The following is a 19,989-nucleotide window of genomic DNA, read 5'->3' on the forward strand; positions in this document are numbered from 1 at the left end:
CTGACACCCCAAAAAAAATAAATAAAAAGAACAAAAAGCTCACCCATCTTCAGGGAAGGGTCTTTCTCAGAAGTTGTCATGCAACGAGGTCAACAGAGAGCTTTAGCTGACAAAAATCGGGACTATGTAGAGTGTGTCTGCTATGTACCTGTCACTGCACACTTTAGGTATGGTATTTTACCAGTCCAGGAGTTCACTTATTATCCTCATGTATGTGAAAGGTAGGTCTTACTGGGATTCTAAGTGACAGTGGATTGTAGAAAGCATAATGGGATGCCTGAGCCCTCTTATCAACTCATATGTGTGAGGCTCCAAGGCATGTGCAGGAATGTGCAGATCTTTGTCAGAGAGGGCTGGGAGTGGGACAGGTGTCATGGTTGATGCCTCTGGCTCTTACATTTGGCTCACCTGGGATGTCTAGCTTCTAGGGACTGTTTGCAACAGTCTCCAGCAGATTAGAATTTGGAGTACGGCAGTGGTCATGCCACTCCATTGCTAGGAATGTTTCTTGGGGAATCTGAAAAAGACAGGAAATCTTGAGTACAGATTTTAATAACATGCAAATGACATGGAGGGGACTTCCCGGAATGGTTTCCCATTTATCCTGTTCTCAGACTGCTTAAGATTGTTCCCAAGTCCAAGAAAGTCAAGCCGGGAGCTTTCACTGAGCGAGTGCCTGCTTTCTGTTCTCATCACTGTCTTAATCTGTTCTGAGACAGATCTGAGACAGCCAACTTGAAAATAATGGAGAAATAAATATAAAGAAGTATCAGCCACTGGGTGTCACTGACTTACCACTCGAATCTGCCTTGTTTCACATCCCAGAGCAGGAGAAAAACTGACCTGTTTAGTATAGATGCTTGGAAAGCCTTGTATGCTCCAGATGGAGCTACAGACACACAGAGGCATTTAAGGTGTTTTAAAAGTCACCTTGGTGGCACTCAGACATCAAGTAACCAATCTTCTGTACTCTGTAATACATTATTCAGAACTCTAAGTACTAACATACCCATTTTAGAGATGGACACATTAACTCTGGATAAGCCCACTCCTGACTCACTTTCTAAACTAAAAACTTTAATGTCTGGGTTTTATTTCAAGATAATTCTCAAAATCTAGGAGCACAGTCTCCATTACTTTGTGCATACACCACCCTCTAATCTAAGGAGGGGAAAAGAAAACAATGCATTTCAAAACATCTGGGAATTTGGAATTCCAGTTGCCTTTCAAGCTCCTAAAACATGCTGTTATGAGCTTGGTGCTATGGTTAATTATTTGCTGCCCTTGTTAGATTTCTTTATTGCTCTGATGAAACATTGGCCAAAACCAACTTAGGGAGGAAAGGGTTTATTTCATCTCCCAAATCCCAGGTCACAGTCCTTCACTGGGGAAGGCAGGCAGGGACCTGGAGGTGGGTCTGAAGCAGAGGCATGGAGGTGTGCTGCTTGCTGGACTTTTGCCTTTCTCCCCACGGCTTGCTTAACATGCTTCCTTATCCACTCCAGGACCACCTGCTCAGGGACACTCCCACAACAGCCATCAGTCAAGAAAAAGGCCCATGGATTTGGTCATGGGCCAGTCTGGTGGAGGCAGCTCCTCAACTGAGGCTTCCTTCCCAGATGACCCAAATTTGTATCAAGTTGACAAAATTAAGCAGCTCATTTGCCTAAAACAGTCATCACAGTATCTCATTTAATCCTCACACCCAAGCAAAAAGCAGCTTGTGGTTATGGCCAAATGGGAACTCTAGGAATCAGAGAGACTAACCACTGTGCAATGGTACAAGCCACCAGAGGAACGTATTTTACATTTAAATTCATAATTTAAGGTTTAATCCCAGTTACTCTAGAAGTCATGCCTCTTCTATGATTATTTTTGTTGTATGTGATATACCATTTATATATACACATGTGTACACATATATGCTATTATGGCCTTATTTGTTTTGTTGTGCCATCATCCATCAGTTCCAGTGCTAACATCTAGTAGAAGAGACAGTTCTTTGCTTGGGTTAGTGCCTCATATGGATTGGAGAGTTTTGGTTTATAGTTTTTAAAGCTGATAAGTCATAAAATGAGGAAAGGAGAAAAGAGGGAGTAGAGTATGAGAGAGAAATGTGCCATAAAATGGAAGGTGCTGATGACCTCAGTCAGGATTTCTCAAGAGTTGGGAAAAATGTGGTTTTTAATTCCCCTTGCACTGTCTTTTATGTCAGTTTCCACAATGGTGGTAGAGTTGCTATGCTCTCAGTAATTCAAAGGAGTAAATCAGTGTGTCTTACCTGACAAGAGCTCAGAAGTCTACCTTCAACCAGCATTCCCTGGTGTGAGGACCTCTGACTGGAATTTACAACCTTGTCTGTAGTGCTTGGAAGTGGTTTCTCCACATATGGTCTGAGGCGATATGGAATGCTTACCTTGGTTGCTGGAAGGTCTATACCTGGCTTCACTCACCAATAGACTTCACCCAGTTCATTGCCCTCCAGAAATCCTCTGCAGCTTAATTAGGCAGTGGTGGGTGTGCTGCCCTCTCCAACAGTTACCTCCTGGATGCTCAGGGATGCTCTGAGCTTCGGGTCCTATGTTACAGGTGAGGATCTGTCTCCACAGGCTGATCTGTTCCTGTTGTTTCTTCACTCATGCTGTGTCTGCAACCCAGACTGTGTCTCTCCAGTTTTCATGGTGTCTGTTCTAGAGGTGAGAACATTTCCTTGGCAGCTCCCACTGACCGTGGCCCAGAACAAGCAGTGGGGTATGAGTGAGAGCTTTCTTAGGAGAGAGAGAGAGAGAGAGAGAGAGAGATCCCACCTAGACACATCTCTTTTACTTTAGTTCTCTGCTGCTGCTGCTGCTGCACTGGGGCAGAATCAATCCATTCTCACCCCCACCCCATCCTTCTACCTGGTCACACAGGTGTTCCTGTGCATCAGCTGACTTGAGTAACACACTCAATTTTTATTTGCCAATTATATCCCAGTAAATACAAAGGAGTTGAATATTTGATATTTAAGATATTTCCCCAGGTAATTTTTATTTGCCGAGGAAAAATGAGCATATAGTTTCTCATTCCACAGGCATGGAATTCTTGCAGTGACTTTCACTCTTAGGTTTAGTGTCTTCAAATCTTGCATTTTCTAAGCATGGTCTAAGCATGAAGAGTTAACTCTGTCTATAGTGGACATGCTTCATGACCATTTATCTTGGAAATGGAATCCTTTTTTTTTTTTTCATGCTATAGAACCATAGAGAGCCTTGGGGTTTTACATGTGTCTCCCAGACTGCTATATACCCATTGGCTCCCTTATTCTTGCATGCCAAGAGGATTCAGACCCAGACCAGAGGCTTATCTCAGGCAGATAAGATAGCTTGGGTCATTAGCTCTGGCTGAGCTCTTGCCTTCTAACTGACAGCCAAAAACACTCCTCACTTTCCAGTCTCATATCACAAAGCATCGAAAGTTCTTTTTTTCCTGCCCCCTTCCTCAGAATCCTGGATGTTGTCTAATCTGGTTGTGGTGGTGACTTGTCTTCACCGGCCTCCTGGCCTTTAATGATCTCACAGTTAGGTCTCAAACCCAGAGGGACAGCAGAGGGGCCTATTTAACATGCCAAAGCAGGCATGGCTGCCTGGTTCTCCCTGCATCCCTCAGCCCCTGGGTGTTACAGGGCCCTCTTAGCTGGCATCCCTGCCCAGACCCTAAACTTTGACAGCCCAGGAGCTGGGCTGCACTTCCCCAGCTTCCCTTCCCTCTGTAAAACAACCACTGTGTTACCTGACCTTTTTCATCTACTGGCTTTGGCACCTGGGTCTCCCCTCCCCCTCCCCCCTTCACATGGCTCAGGGCCATGTCCACTGAACCCTGCCAGATGTCCCTGCTTCTGGATGTCTCTCCCACAAATCTATAATAAAGTTTCTCCTCCACCACATCTAGAGCAGACATGTCCTTTCCTTTCTTTTAATTCTTTTTTTTTCATTCACTCACTGTTTCATATTTTGAAAATGAAGCAGTTCAAAACAAAATGGTCTTTCTTTTCTACTCATTTTATCAACATGTAATGTTTTCCTCTCATGCTTGACAAATCCTTAATGCATGTGCCCTTCTGATGCTTTCATTGTAATTGCCTGGACATTTTCATCGAAACACACCTTAAAAATCTTTCACGAAACTCAAGTTTCTCCTCAATAACAATTTTCAAAACCAAGACTAAAGATACGAAGTATGCTGCTACATGCCCTGCTTTGGGGTTGATCTGTCTGTGTGACAGGGAATGAAGAAACCACACACACACACACACACACACACACACACACACACACAGAGAGAGAGAGAGAGAGAGAGAGAGAGAAAGAGAGAGAGAGAGAGAGAGAGAGAGAGAGAGAGAGAGAGAGAGAGAGAGAAGAGTAGGGATGGGTGGACCATGCACTCTGATGGAGACTTAGCAGCAGCCGGCCAGAAACTCAGCATGAACAAGGAGGGGCAGGTGAGCCAGTCCGGGGAGGAGGTCAGTTGTTTCTGCACACACTGCAACATCCAGGACAAGGGAGTTGCATCGGAAGAGTATCTTGGTGGATCAGGGCCAAGGTATGCCACAGAGGTCACATCACACAATGGGTCTAAGGAGATTTATTGGGGGTGGGGTGGGGACAGAAAGAGAGGGACAAGGGAGAGACAAGGAGTGGGCTATGACGGTGGGGACTGCCTAAAGAATATTCCAGTCGCATCTGACAGCTGCTGACATCACTGCTGGCACTGAGTTGCTGAAGGCAGAGTGGGGGACCTGGTTCCTAACACACACACTTTCTGCACACAGTGGTTCCAGCTGAATGTCAGTGGCCCATCAGCACCTGTACTCAGACCAGGGGAAGTCTTTATTCTGCCTAGCCTGGCCTGGGGAAGGCCTTGCATTCCCGTGGTTCCTAGATACTGAGGTGCTTCATATGGTAATGCTCATGTCACTAGAACACGTTCACTCAGTACTTGATGCATTCTCCACAGAAGACATAAATTTATCTTAAACTTGGGTGTTTAGGGGTGTTGACTGGATTGGTGGCATTTCTCTGACACATTACTACTAAATAATCTGAATAAATACAAAACCAGCATTGAGTCTCTTTGACCCAAAATTTTAATAGTGTTGTGCTCAAATTCTGAACCCCCAAAACACTAAGAGAACTGTTCTGATGAAAAAGCAAAGAATCTTTAATAATTTAATGAGTTAACTGTATTAATTGAGTTCCTCCATCTGTCAGACACAGTAAATGGAATGAGAAGGACTGGGAGGGACCAAGGGGCAGGGATTTTATTGAAGCAGAGCAAGGGGAGTGTCTATGGGGTCCACAACAGTCTCAGGATTGGTGCATTTCTGAGCTTGGACAACCTGTCCAGGTTGCTATGCTCTGTATATCACTGTTACTATAAAGCATGTCCAGAGCCCTCTAGCTAACTTCTGATTGGTTCCTTGCCACATGGAGGGCATCTGGCTTCCTAGTGACTGGGGCAGATCCAACAAGGTCAGAAGGCTGGAAATTGAGCAATGTGTGCTGAGTCAGAGGCTTACATCTTGCTGGGTCTTTTCTGCTGCCTGTCATGGCTGCCAAAGCAGGGGACTGGGTGAGGGTCTGGTCCCTTTGATAGGCTTATCTCTGGCCTTGTCTTGATTGCCTCTCCCAGCCCCATTCAAGCTCTTGCTGTTTCCATCTTCCTCACAGACAGCCCTGTGTCCCTGCTGATGCTATGCAGGGATGCTGTCCCAGCTCCATGAAGATGCTCTGTCCTACATCACTCTTCAACCAGTATGCCTGCACCAAGTAGGCAGTGTACTCCAGGCACTGATCCCATAGGACATGACAGTCACACTGTCTCATCTTCCGGCTCAGCTACAAAGAGCACGACTGGTCAAGGATCTGTCCAAAGTCCATAATTAAGAAAGAACTGGAGAAGAATTCCTGGGAAAATGGAAGCTCTGGACTGCATAGGACATCACCTATAGAACAAAAACATAAAATGAAAGGAGGACATGACTGCTTCCAGGTGTGGCTTGGGGAGGTTTATTGTAGATAATGAGGGGAAAAACATCCAGAGGCATCTAGAAGGGTCCAGACTGAACCATGCCATGGGGGTGGGGGTGGAGAGCTTGGGAGAGAGAGCATCCAGGAGCCAAGAGGTCAGGAGAGAGCCAGGAACCAGAGAAGCCAGCATAGCCAAGATGGCTAGGTTATATAGGGAAGAGAAGCAGGGGGAGAAGCCCAGCCCAGTCACTGTAATGGAGAGTTTAGGAGAGGCAGTGGGGTGTGCTGGCCAGACTGTCCCCATAAGGAGCCAGCATGAGCTTTGATGTGTTAAATAGGCACCTCTGTTAGCCATTTGTCCAGTGTTTCTTTGAGATCTAACACCTATTAGATGTCACACTTATTTACAAGAGTTTCCGTCCCACAATTGTGTTCTTTCACAGCATCTGCTAAGTTCCAAAGAAAAGGTAAACATAAAGTAAAATGGAATACACTTCTCTGAGATAGTGAATTTTCTATGTATTAGTAGAAATAAAATGAGAACCCTTCTATCTTAATGTTAATAAACACTGAATCAATTTTTAAAATAAGACATTTTATTAACTTTTTAGAAATTTATACAAACATAAAATGTATTTTTGTCAAATTTGTCATTTTTCTAGGACTCCCTTCACCTTCCCATACTCCCTTCCAAATCCATGTTCTCTGTTCTTTTGTACAACCCACAGAAACTAGTCTGTGATGCCCACATTACACACCTATGGGTGTAGGATCATCTGCTGGTCAGTTGACCTACAAGGAGACATCCCCTTAAAGAAAATGGAATCCTCCCCCACCCCAGGCCCTCATCAATGCCATTGACTGTCAGTAGCTCCTCAGCTCCAGGTAGAAACTCATGAGGCATTCCCCACTCCATGGTGGAAGGTTCAGGGTTTGGTCTGTGTTGACCTCATTCAGGCAATCACAGAGGCTGTGAGTTGACAAATGCAGTTGTCCTGTCATGTCGAAAGACACTGTCCATCTGATCCTCCTCCACCTTAGCCCTCCTTGTCTTTCAACCTCTCCCATCATTGTGATGGCCCCTGAGCATTGCATCAAATCTGACATGCAGTTATCCTTTCCTGTTCATCTGATGGATTCCCTTCCTCTGCAAATCAACTCCAGCCTTTGGCCATTACAGAGAGCAAGATCTTCTTGCAGAGAACCCATCTTAGGGTGATGCTCATTTGGAGAGCATATTTCCTGAGAGCAGACAGAGACTTGTCTGTGCTTCAGACAGCCTTGGCCGGGATAAAAAAGAATAATTGAATAATTCTCTGGCCTTGGGCTACCATCAACATTCTTTCACTTTCATAATCCACATTAGCAATTTAAAAGGCAAGAATTTTTCAAAAGTGAAGCATAATAAGACATTTCTGTCTTCCAAGGACTAATCCCAAACCCTGGCTACATGAAGAGGGTGGGAATCTGAACAAGCATCTGAAGAACATACTGGGAAATCTTGGCAGAGGTGAGAGGCCTTTTCTGTCTTCTCCATGCCGTCTTACTGCCACTGTCTCACTCAGAGAACTTGGAAGGAAACAATGCTCTCAGATGAACACTCTGCTCTCAAAGAGCAGCTGTGTCCTAATGAGGCTATAAATGTTATGGTAAAATAAAGACAACCAGTCCCAGGACATTCTTATCTGACATGATGCTGCTCAGATTTTCCAGCATAAATCTGCTCCTGTCTACTCCGAGTGTGCATCATCTGGGCCAGAGCAAGCATGGATGGTGGAGGTCAACCACTGCCATGGAATTCCCACTATCCAGGTCCTTATTGCCCTGTGTGTTCCCTGTGGCTAAGATATCTACCACAGTCCAGCTCATCCCTACCCTAGTCAACCCCCCTATTCTCAGTTCTGTTCATGGAGCAGAAAAATTTTGGCTAACTTTTGCTGAAGGCTATTATTGGTCCTGATCACAAGAGCCATTGATCCTTAAAGTATCATAAATCGAAAAGATCACCATCACCTGTATGTAGACTCTCTCGATTGGCTGTATTTATTCTTTCTGACCCAAGTTTTCCCTTTGTCACCAGGACCTTGGATGAACATGGCTGTCTATCGGTACACACAAAGTTCGTTCTATGATATGATCAAAGGATTGTACATCCTGGAAAGAAGATCCACTCAGACAGAAACATGAAGTGACAGCTGGGAGAGCCAGGGGTCATGAACAGACTGTGATACCTAGCGATCTAAGCCAGAGATATGACAAGCAACTGAGAGTCCCTAATAGATGTAACAGTTACAGACCTGAGGCAGGGACAGAAAGCAGCAGCTACCAGAGAACTGAAGTAGAGAGGGTCCCAGACATTACAGATTCTGGCAGCAGCTGACAGTGAAAGTTATATACAGACTTAGGATTAGAGAAGGACCAGCCACAAAGAGAAAAAGAGAACAAACACACTTTCTTGGAACAGATGAACAGCTTCCATCATGAATATGGGAGGGCCCTAGTGGTGGGAGGAGGGGAGTGGGTGTAGAACTGGACACAGAATTCCCAATTCTTCTCTGGTACCATGTCTGCATGCATGCCCCCATGTTTCCCACCATGCTAATAAACCTTTGAAACTGTAAGCATGCCCCCAATTAAATGCTTTCTTTTGTAAGAGGTGCTGTGGTCATGGTGTCTTTCACTATTGACTAGACAAAACTATTCTCTCCCTCTCTCTGTTTCTCTCTCTCTCTCCCCCCACCCCTAAAACAGTAATACTAGCATTCATAAAGGAGGGAGTTTAAAGAAATTGATTATAACATAACTGACTGCAAGAACACCACAGAAATCTTATCAACTAGTAAATCTCAGGAGCCTAGTACAGCTATCACTTCAGACCACCAGTCAATTGCTGCTGAGTATTAGGATAACTCTCCTCAGACAGGGTATGAAGTTTCATGTTCTTTAAAGAGACTGACGGTATCAGAATAGTTGGGATCAAAAAGACCAAAGACAAGCTCTGCTGGGGAGGATGGAGAGAAAAGAAAACATTGAGCACTGTGGATAGGGGTGTAAGTTAGTACAGCTGTGTCGATAAACAGTATGGAGGTTCCTCAAAACCAACAGAGCCCAGCTTCCCCACTGCTGTGTGTGCATTTAGTAGAAATGGCATGTGCATGCCTATGTTTGCTGTAGCAACAGCCCAACAGCCCAAAGAAGGGGTCAACCTCAGTAGCTATCAACAAATCAGTGACTGAAAAAAAATATAAAAATATATCTCCACAGTGGAGTACTGGTCAACCTGGACGAAATGAGGACACCCTGTTCTTTGAGACTAGACAGATGGGCTTGAAGGGCATTTTTGTCAATTGACTAAGCCAGATGCAGAAATACTGCATGCTCTCATCTACATATTGAATCCAAAGTAATTAATTTGTGGGAGCAGGGTAACACAATAGTTACCTAAGGCTGTGGTTGAAGGGAGGGGAGGTACTAATCAAAGGCTATAAAAATTCCCTTTGGCAGGAGGAAGAAATTGTGTGTTATGGTTTATGTGGGAAGGTTGGTTTGGGGCTTTTATTCTTCCTTGCTCCAGTATGTTATTATAGCTGCCTCGTTTGCTTTACCTAAAGAAGGAAAGGAAAAAAAAAAAAAAAAAAAAAAAGAGGAGAGAATAATATAAGTTAGTTTCTTTTCCTCTCTGATAGTTTTCAATAGCTTTTCTTTATTGCAGTTTGCAGTTTAAAGACAAGCAAACTAGAGAGATCTGCTATGGTAGAGGAATTGCTAATGAAGAGTTGCAAGCTTCTGCCATGCTCTGTCTAACTGTCTGCGAGCCTATTTCCATAGGGGCCTGTAAGGATGCCTGGAGATAACTTGGTCTGAAGAGATGGAAGAAGATGCCTAAGAAAACTAACCCTCACAGTATCCAGTATACATTTTGAGAAACACTCTAATTAAGTTCTAGAAGTAAAGCCAAGCTTAATCATGCTGTCAGAAATGGGGGAAAGTCTTCCATTAGATCTGGTTACCTTCTAAACAAACACTTTCTTATCCCCAAAGCAAGGTCTTCATAATACTATTTAGGTTTATCTGCACTCTGCCAGGATCCCGACTTTATTTGAGGTTATATGTGCTTGTGTTCAATAGTGCCATGTTTCTAGTTAGGGAATGAGCACTTGTTTACAAACTCATGTAATTAGGCATTAAAACTTTTGAAGGTTGGATCTACAAGCATAAGTATTCAAAGTGATGCTGGAGTTCAAACCTAGTCACTTTCCCAAATTAGTTGTTCTGGTTGTTGTACGGAAATCATTTTAGGTATAATATCTACTCAGGTTTCCTTCTCAGTTTGACCATTTTCCTCCTGATAATATGCAATTCAAAGACACACAAGCAAATAAATGGAAAGTTGGGAATTAAAAATGATATGAAGTATCAGATCAAATAAAAAAACATCAAAGATAATTTTGTTAGCCTTCTTCCACTGTGACAAAAAAAAAAAAAAAAAAAAAAAAAAAAAAAAAAAAAAAAAACCAACTGAGAAAGTCAACTGAATGAAGGGAATGATTGCTTTGGCCATGGTTACAGAGGTTTGGGTATATGATCACTCAGTGGATCTGTGACAAGGTAGAATGTCATGGCATTAAAGGTGTAGCAGAAGCAAAGCAGCTCTCCTCAGAGTGGCAAGAACTACAGAACAAGATAAGAAGGGTCCGAGAACAGGAAAACTCTTTGAAGACATGCTTCCATGGCCTTTCTCCAAGTAGGTCCCATCATTGAGCAGCCCATTTAGCTATGAGTTCATCAATGGGTTAGTTCAGTTTACTGCCCTTATGGTCTTTTCAATGGTGCCACCAGACATGCAGAAAGCCTTCAGACAGGAGTCCTTTGAGGGCATACCTCATTCCAAAGCCATAGCAACAACTAAGATGAAAACAAAGCAGATTTGAGTAGGTAAAAATAAAGGAATCTTCATTCAAACTTCCTAAAATCTTCATGTCCTATGTATAAGATAATCTCATTCATCTCTGTTTCCTTCTAGAAAGAGATGAATCACTTTTTATGAAATGTGTAGAGATGTAATCACTCCAAGATGTGCATGACTGATCCTACCAGTGCCTGGCTGTGTCTCAGAAATTACTGTCTCATAGAAAGTGGCTTAAGGACTAGTGAGACAGATGTCAGATGATCGCCTGATACTGTAGCCCACATGCATTCCTGTCTTCCAAGTTCTGTTGTGAATTATTCAAAACAGCAGCCTCCACAGTTTGGAAACAGCTCACATGTTAAATTAAGTTCAAAAAAATTATGTATTCCAGGGGTCAATTTCTCCTTAATAGAAATATTTCCATAAACCAGTAATGTCACCATCAAACAATATTGGAGCTCAGTAAAAGAGTATTTCTCAAACATCATTTTATCCCAAAGAAATTCATCTTTGCACAGAATATCATGCAAATATTTATTTGCAAAGAATTCTAAGCATTTACCTCAAAAGCCACATTCATAAACAAACTAGTGGGGTGGTTTTAAAAGGCTTCCCTCCCAACTTTGCTTCTTTCATGTTGATTTAGTTACTTTTGCAGAAATATATTGTGGGCAAACATCTTTGTGAGTCTGGGCTGGATAAGGAAAAGTAAAGATGCATATTCTTAAAATATACTCATCTCAGATCTTTTAATAGCTAAGCAACCTCTTATAGGGACAAGTGTTTTTAGAAGAACAAATGAAGATAACGGGGAGGAGGAAGCTTAATCATAAGACCAGACCAACAACCCAGACACTCACTGTCCACTTTCTCTGAATGGCTAGGGACATTTGTAGGTCCAATACTAATATATGACCAGCGTCTTTATCAGCCCTCCACTTTATTCCTTTGAGACAAGGTCCTCATTGAACCTGAAGCTCTCTGATTCTGCTACTCTGGCTGCCCAGCTAGTTTCTAAGATCTGTCTCTACTCTCAAACCCAGGAGTTATTGGTACATGAACTCTTGCCCTCTTTTATCTAGGTGCTAAGGGTTCAAACTCAGTTTCAAGAAGGGAATATTTCTACGGCAATTTGTTTCTACCTCAGTGTTTAATAGGCACCTCTGAATTAATACATGCACAACTAACCTCACATTTCAACTCCCTGTCATGGTCCCTGACTGCTCTCTTATCAGCTGATGGAGATTCTGTTTGCAGTTGCTCAGCCTAGAAGACTTACCAGTTTTCTTTCATTTTTCCAGTCTAACAGTAAATGCCATTGGCTGTCCCTCCAAAGTACACCCAGAGAGGCATTTCTTTCTCATACCTGTGGAGCCCTAGGCTGGTCTACCATGCCTCTCGGGTGGAATACAGCAACATCCTCCATCCCTAGGCTTCAGCTTTTACTTTGCCCCGCTACAGCTACAGTGACACCAACAGTTCTGATAACACTCAAGTTCAGACCACACCAATCTTCTGCTCTAAATCCCCTTGTGACTCCACATCTCATGCAAGATTAGTTTGAGACTTCATTGTGGTTTCTTAGATTCCTATGCACACTTTCGGATTTCTGTCACTGTGACATCACCGATCTTCTCCTAGTTCACTCTATTCTAGTCACAGTGGCCCTGTGCCCTTCCTCTTGTTAACTAGACATGTGACCAACTTAATATGGAAGTTTGGTCCTTTTCTTTGCTTGGACATCAGCCTCCCTGGCTTTCACTGGTCTGTTAATGGCCCATTTGGCATCACAAAACTCCAGATCCCATCCTACTAAATACACACATTTGCCATTGATATTTCCAGTCATCCGAAATGTGCTCTTTTAGTTCTCCCATAACACTTATTTCAACCTAACCAGCCTTCTTTACTATGTATTCCGACGTCTGGGTTTTGCTGAACCTCAGTGTTCTGAGTCTCTTTGGTTTCTCAGGCATCTGGTGTAGGGTGAGTGCCTGGTGAAACACTGTTCAGCAAAGGAATGTGTGAAAACAGATGTGATGTCTACTCTTAAGAAAGCTGCAGTTCACCATGAAAGCCAGTTTTGAGCCTGCCAAATCTACAAGCCTAAAGGAGTGTGAGGGCGCCCCCTGGTGGTTGGCCCTGCCACCTTCCATGGACCCCTGTTTGCCCTACTGCTGCTCCTCCAGAAAGGAGCCATTTCTGGAAGTCAGGGTATTTCATTGCATTTCGTGTTTTCCCTTGTACACGTATGCATTCTAATAAAATCTCATTCCAATGTTCCTGTTCGCATTATTATTTGTGCCTGTAGATTTATCAGAAATAATGTATTTGGAATCTGTTCTCGATGAAGATAAAACACTCCTAGAGATCAGCTTGATTATGGACAAGTTGCAAGTGAAAAGGTCTCTCGTGAGAAGGGTGTGGATCAGTGGATGGCGCTCTACCCTATACCACCTCTGGGAAATAGGTTAAGTTGCCTTGGATTTTCCTCATTTGGCCTTTAGATTGTGCTCTGTGATCACAGACACTCATTACAATCTGCTCTGCCCTCCAGTAAACCCACTTTCTATTCATCATATCCCCTGTCTTGTTGGAACTTCTGCTCGTCTTCATATGTGCCTAACTATATGTTCAGCCTTTATTCCTCTAAACAACCAAGGAAACAAGCTAGTTTTTGCTCCCAGTCAATTAACTGGGCTCATGGTTCTACACTATTGACATCATGTAATACCATTTCCCCTTAATGTCTAAACTTGAGCTTCCTTGAAGAGTAAGTCAGTGGTGGCCTACTCTGGAAATGCACTTGGTGCAGCTCAAAGCCACATAGACAGAATGCCCAGGGATGTTCACTGACCAGCATCATGTCAGAACACTCTTGTTCCTTCTATTTCCCTGCTGTGTCTTTCCCAATGCTATTGGGAAAGGAAGTGGCCCTATTACAGCATCAAATGAAAGTTCTGCCAAGCCTTCATAATTCATGTTATTTCAATAAATCAGTGCTCAAATTTTGGAGATAGGAAGCACCTGCTATGGTTTGGAGTTGAAATGTCTCCTAAAAAACTTGAGTGTTGAAGATTTGTTCCCTACTGGATAGTGCTTCTGTGGAATGATGGGGCCTAGTTGGAAAGAGCAGTACACTTGGGGGCATGTCCTTGAACAGTAGATTGTGTCTTGGCCCTCCTGCTCTCTGGCCCAGAAAGGGGAAGCTTTCCCTACCTTGAGCATCTGCTAGCATGTTCTGTCTCACCACAGTCCTGAGAGCAATAAGGCCAGGTGACCAGGGACAGACTTCCAAAGTCATGAGTCAAAATAAGTCCTTCCTCCCCAGACATCATTGTCTCAGGTGTTTTGTCACAGTAATGGAAAGCTGACACATCTCAACAACTTTTATGTTGATTACCAAGACAAGATTTTGTTTATATATGATTATGTAAATATATTATTAATGGAAAAAACCTATTCAGTACATCAAATCCTTAGTTTTTTCTTCATAAGACTTTTTCTTTGTGTGCCTGTATGTACATACACATATATGTGTATGTTCACGATATGGAGTGGATGCATGCACACACAGCATGTGTGTAGTGGTCAGAGGGAAACTTTGTGAAGCTGGTTCTCCCTTTCCACCTTTCTGTGGGTTGTAGAGATTAAACTCAGACCATCAGGCTTATTTGACAAGTGCCTTTACATCAGAAGAGCCATCTCATCAACCAGAGATTCCCATCCTTTGAAATTTCAATCTGTCAATAGGGGCCTTAACCATCCATACTATAATATTGACATCTCAGCAGATTGACTTAAAACTTAATTTAATATAAAATTAATAACACAGAATTTTAAGTTAAAGTCCATATAAAATAGCTATGGTATTTTTTTCAAGATAGGGCTTCTCTGTGTAGCTCTGGCTGTTCTGGAACTTTCTCTGTAGACCAAGCTGGCCTGGAACTCACAGAGATAGGCCTTCTGCCTCCCAAGTGCTAGGATTAAAAAATATACCACCCCCTGGCACTATGAACATCCATGGTGCTTGTTTGTTAAAGGCAGTGAGGTTCTGTTCAGGAAGGGCACTGGGACTGAGAGACCAAGCTCAACTGTAAACACAAAGACAAGTGAGGATTTATGTCCCAGCAACAATTTGAAGAGAACCACCAAGGCTGGTAGAACCTTCCCAGCTGCGAATCAACAGTGTTGTTCTTGTTAAAGAACAGCCAGAGGATGAAGGAGCAAGACACCAATCAAATAAAGTGGACATTAGGTACCAAGGGTGATCATGTCTTGAGCTAATGGGAGGCATGCTAAGACTGGACTGTGTGGCCCAATAACAGATATTGAGTCTAGAGACAGAAAGACTTCACAAAAGCCTGGCTCAAGTTAGGACAAGAAGAGTCTATGACAGTCTAGATAATAGCAACAACATTGCTGTCTTCCTGTGTTTGCTGATTACCCTTGTGCTACACCTGGTTCATCAATATACTGTATCTCCATTATCAATATGAATTAGACCTAGCTCTTCCAAACTCCCATCAGATCAAGTTAATCTTAATTCACTGGGTCCTTATATAGCTGTAATCAATACTTTTGATTATGTGTAAGGGACTTTGTTCTCATCTGAAATTTTAATAATTTTGCCCCTTCTAAATAAATGAGACACAATAAGGAATAAAGAACTATTCTGAGACAGGGCCTCGCCACTCTCGAGGCTAATGCAGGAGAACTCAAGTTCCAGGACTTCTTGGGCTACATGAGAGCAGCCTCAGCCGCTCACCAAGACCCTGCCTCAAAATACAAACTGAAAGAACAGGGATGGGGGTGGGGTGTTGCTCCACAGTAGAAGTCTTGTGTAACACATGTAAAGCCTGGTTCAGTCCCTAGCATCTCGTAGTTTTAAAAAGGAATGCTGTCTTGGTGCTTTTTTCCATTTTGCCATAATCCTTGCAAAAAAGATTCTTCTTGGTCTTCATTTTCTGGTGAGATGAAGGTAGTCTGTGGCCTGACTCTGCATTTGGCTTTGGGGTTGCTTCTATCGACTTGTTACTTTCTCATCAGACATGCCCTACAATTCACTGTTGTTTTGGAGGTACTACTCTTTGAGCTGCAGATGACAGAAAAGTGGATGAGAAGGAGTTAATAACAGGAATATTTATTTATACTATCAATTATAAACAATAATATTTACAATAACTACTATTAGTTTATTTATGGTGATATTTTGTTTGTGCTCTAACAAATAAAGCTTGCTGAAGATCAGAGGGCAGAGCTAGTCACTAGTTAAACATAGAGGCCAGGCAGTGGAGGCTCACACCTTTGATCCCAGTGCTTGAGAGGATGACAGAGGAAGTGATAAGCTGAAGAGTTGGGGAGGTAAGAGGTGGCTGTGGCTTCTCCTTGGTTTCTCTGATCTTTCAGCATTTACCCTGATATCTGATTCCAGGTTTTTATTATTAAGACCAATTGGAATTCATGCTACATCCTATCACATTGATCTGTTAAGCAACCTCAAATGTATGACTCAAAGGATACGCTTGTATGTGTGTATTCATACCCTACAAAGTTGTGGTTTGTAATGAAACTTCCTTCCCCATGGGCCCATATGGCATATGGTGGGCACACTTGACACCTAGCTGGTGGAGTTACACTGGAGGATTATGGAAACTGTAGAAGGTGACACCTAGATAGAGGGTGTAGACCATTATGCTGTGAAGGGCTGTGAAGATTGTATCTGATCCCTAGGCACTTCCTCACTCACCCTGTATCCTATCAATCAGGAAGTGAACAGCTTCCTTTACTACATCTTATCATCTGGATGCTGTTTCATCTCATCGTGGGCCCGTAACAACAGAGCTAAGGACTGTGCACTGAAATCTGAAGCTGCAAAAAGGGGCCAGTCCTTCTTCCTTTAAGTTATTTGCATCAGATGTTTTGTCAGAGCAACAAGTAACCCAGAGCTTACTGATAAACAGTTGTCCCTCCTCTACATCAAACACACTATGAATATTCTTTACCCACTAAATTTGTTTTTTAGTTCAGTAAACACCAGCCACACCCTGAATTTGAAATATTAAAACTTCATTGATGAGGCTTTACCTAATTAAGCTTTGGACAGCTTATCTGGGGTGATGACACTTCCAAAACCCCAGCAGTGAAACCTCACTGAGTTGTAAAAGATAGAAGCAGTAGTCCAGAGACAAACAGGCACAGAGTCTGAAGGTGAAAGCAGACTTCAGCTACAGGAAGCAATCCTCTACCTTGAACTCCAGTTTTCCTTCTATGGAAAGTTCCGTGGGTGGTTTTGAGGAAAGGTCATTTCGATTTTGCTTTAACAAGACAAAAATGTGCTAATTAGGCCTGGGAGCCAAAGATTTTCACCAAAAGGGATATGATGAGGCTGTTCCCATGCTAGCTAGATGGAGATCATAGTTTATAGCCCAGACACAGACAGTAACCAAATGAATTCAGACTATCCAAGGTCACTTTGCAGTGCCTTTGGGCAGAGATAAAGTTAGGCACATCTGGAAGGAGCCCTTGCTAAGGAAGATGATTTGCATCTAATCCTGTTGAAGTCCGGATCACTCTTTCCAGAAAGACAGCTGAAGCAAACTGCTGTTTGTTAACTGGATCACTTTGTTTTCAGAACATCAATAAGGAATTAAATTTATCTTCTTGCATGTATTTTTTTCCAGTTCCCTTTTAAAACAATGTTCATTTTGGGGCCATGACAGCTAAAATAGAAATGTCTTTGGCATAAAGTTAACTTTCTAGCCTGCAGGCAAAACATAAAGCTATTAAATTGGAGTAAACCATATAAAACTGGTCCATGAAAGAAACTTCAACTAATAGCAAACATTTGTCCCAGGACACATATTATAAATAATTAATATGTGACAAGGGATGGGAATGACTCTGTCCCAAACAGTAGATTTGGGTGCCTATAAGCAGGAGGACAGAAGTTATTACTTCAAATAAGGCTTTTAGGGCTCTCATTGAATGTCCTTTTGTAAATAGGAAGTGTTCGGGGATGCAGTTCCAGTGTGCCTTGGTTACAGTTGGCCCTCCTCTGGGGTGTTAAAGGCAGCATAGGCTGTCAGAGGACAGCTATGGGTACCACTTGCTATTTGGGTAAATGAAGTCTTCCCTGAGACTTGTACCATTGATGCCCACTGCCTTGGCTTCTTCACCCAGTAATTAGGAAAACTAGGAAATCCACTTGAAGAGGCAGGTAATGATGACACAAGGGACTATAGGCCTTACTAACATAGGCAATAAGCTTTTTGCCCTTTCTTTGTTTTTATCATATTTTGTTGACTCTAATACATCACTGATGGTGAGATATGCCATTATTTCTTTAAAATATTTAGTGAGACTATCCTTGAGCACATATTAGTCAAGTTCTCTTAAGCCCTCTTCATGATTAAGTCATAATTGTGCTCTCATCCTTGCTGAGTCTGAATGGCCCCTTTGTAGCAAGAATTCTTTGGTGATTAATTTTCAGTGTGAATGTGACCAGATCTAGATCCACATACAGCATTGGTGAGGAATACTTTTGAGTGTCTGTGAGTCTGTTTCTGAGGAGGACTTGCTGAAGAGGGAGGGCTTCTATGAATGTAGATGGCATCATCCCCATAGATTGGGATTCTGGACAACGTAGAGAGTGTCAGCCTAGGGACATTCTCTCTTCTCTACTTCCTGTCACCCACCACCCTCCTGCCAAAATGATACTCTGCCTCAGAGCATGAGGCCCAAGCTCCATGGACTGAGACCCTCTGAAACTGTGAACTAAATAAATCCTTGTTTTCTTAAGCTGTGTCATCACAGCACCACCAAAGTAACCAATATGGATTTTGCTGTGAGTCTAGAAAGAAACCCCCATGTCCCCGTGTTTAATATTTGACCAATGCAGTCTTTATGAAGAATCCTCTTAAGTCAGTTTGAGCAGGATTCTTCTGAGGACTGGGAGTGTAGTTCAGTGATAGATCCCCTGCAAAACATGTATCACCCCAGACCAGTCCTCAACAACCAAAGTCCTCTGCCTTTACTCCACTCCTCTCAGTAACTTTCTAGCCACTGCCTTCTGCTTTGTATCTTCCTTGCTGTGTCTGAAGCTGAACCTGATTGCGTGTCCCTTTTCCCCCTTGCATCAGTTCCTGGATGAATCTGTTTCTACTGTTCTCTAGCAACCATATAAAGAATGTTACAACTTCTAATTACATCCAAGAACACCTACTCCAGCCTGGGTGGGCTGGAAAGCTTTCTTTGTCTGGAAATTTCTTTTTATTTATTCCAAATAATTTGGCTTTTTTTTTCTCACCTATAGCTATACTTCTTGGACTTTAATGAAACTTCTTTTCACTTATCTTAGTAACAAGATGTATAAAGCTCCATAGAACTGCAAGCTTTTCTCCTTTTTAGGTTCCCAAAAGCACATGATGTCTCTCTCCAAGGAAGGAAGAAAGGAATCACAGAGGTCTCTCACAGGGAACATTTGATTCACTAATACGAAAACTGGGGCCAGTTGCTTTGTTTCCTGTATTTCTGAATCATATTATAGGGATTTGTGTGTGTGTGTCAAAGCTGAGTAATAAGGGAATTTTGTTGACAAAATTGTAAATAGCAACTACTCTTAATGCATACTTTCCTACATTAAACATAGAACAGCAATGTGTACAGTGATGGCCAAATAAACAGATGGTGTTCACCTCCTCCAAAACCAATAGCCTTTCAGTTTCACAGATGCTAAAATGAAGCATTTTTTTCTGAAGGAAAATTACTATCATCAAATTTATGGGATGCACTGTCATCTTTTTCCTTACTACCCTGGGGCAAACTCAAATATCCACTGTGCTAACCAACTCATGGATGTGAGTGCAGCTCTGCCTTAGAAACACGTGCCTGTAATGCTATATCTTCTTTCTTTTAACAGAAGCACAAATACAAAAGAATGTTGAAGAACCTGCAGAATGTACCAAGACCCCGAATTAGCTACACAATGGAGGACTAACTGCAAGCAAATGAATGCCTACTTTCTCTCTACATGGCTCAGAATGAGTGTTTTCTTAAGAGTAATCCATGGGA

Source organism: Phodopus roborovskii, unplaced genomic scaffold, assembly GCF_943737965.1.
Source record: "Phodopus roborovskii unplaced genomic scaffold, PHOROB, whole genome shotgun sequence".
NCBI classification, from domain to species: Eukaryota; Metazoa; Chordata; class Mammalia; order Rodentia; family Cricetidae; genus Phodopus; species Phodopus roborovskii.